The sequence below is a fragment of the Echinops telfairi genome, unplaced genomic scaffold (genome assembly GCF_000313985.2).
Source record: "Echinops telfairi isolate 266 unplaced genomic scaffold, ASM31398v2 ScPeMD7_7412;HRSCAF=8450, whole genome shotgun sequence".
NCBI lineage: Eukaryota > Metazoa > Chordata > Mammalia > Afrosoricida > Tenrecidae > Echinops > Echinops telfairi.
Window position 1 is genome coordinate 14463846 of NW_022111312.1, and position 1083 is coordinate 14464928.

The 1083-nt window shown below is 62.1% G+C and overlaps 1 protein-coding gene across 1 annotated transcript in view; it reads right to left on the reverse strand.

Annotated features, from left to right (window-relative positions):
- Window positions 1–1083, reverse strand: part of NCOR2 (nuclear receptor corepressor 2) — a 99355-nt gene that overhangs the window by 69868 nt on the left and 28404 nt on the right. The window lies entirely within an intron of this gene.

Sequence of the window (1083 nt, forward strand, 5' to 3'; positions counted from 1 at the left end):
GGGCGGAAGGGGGGTGGGCGGGCAGGCTCCCCTCACAGCCTGGCCTGCTGGCCACGCACAGGAAGTCAGGCTACTAACCATTTCCTCTGAGTCACCCGAGCCCGGGCACTCTGAGCCTGGAGCAGCCCCCTGCTCAAGCAGGGAAGGGCTCAGCCCAGGGCTGAACTGGGGTCCGTGCCCCCCAAGTTCACATCCCGCTCCTGTGGCATGCTAGCTGCAACGCAGTGCTATTACTGACCAAGGTGCTTCTGGCTGGAGCCTCTGCAACTCACCAAACCAGCCTCCGTTCTCCGTGGGTCTGCCTAAGAGGGTGGGAGGGGATGGGGTGGACTGCATGATTCCCCTGTGGACGGCTACCGGCCTGCGGGTACGCAGGGAGCCATCTGAGAAACAGAAGGGGCTCTCACTTCCAGCAAGAGCCAGGAGCAGAGTGTGTACTCGGGGTCCTGGGGCCCCACACAGTGAGCCTTCTTGGTCCAGTAGACAGCTGTGACCCCGGAGGACAGAGGTCGGAGGAGCGGCAGCAGCAGGACCGTGAGGCAGAGCGGTGGACTTCTCTGTCCACAGAAGCAAGCCACGCTGAGTTGGTAGAGCGGGGCGCCTCAGAGCACTGAACTGGGGGGAGCCGGGCATAGCTGGGTACCCTAGGCTAAAAATCTCACCAGCTTCTGCAGCTGTAAGCTGGCTGTGTGGCCAACGCTGCGGAAGGACTGCAGAAGCCCAGGTCAGGGAGCCAGGGGAGTGGGGGCTGGGTGATGCTGGGGTTTGTGGAGTGTTGCAGCAGAACGCGTGGGAAATCATGAGCCCCCACTCTCTTGGGACTCAACCTGCATTAAGTTTTTCCTGAAAGACACGGATTCTGCACCAGCTAGTCAAGTGTGTACAAGCAGCCTTAGCTGCCCGAGCCTCCAATTTCTCCTCTGAGGCCAGCCCACGAAGCACCGGACCCCCGTGCCAGTGAGGGCTCAGTGGGGCCCCCCGGGGAAAGCTGAGCAGGGGCTGCTGAAAGACCACCACTGCCATTGCCACTGCTATCACCGCGACCACCTCCACTGGTAGGACGTCAGCTCAGAGACTCGGGAC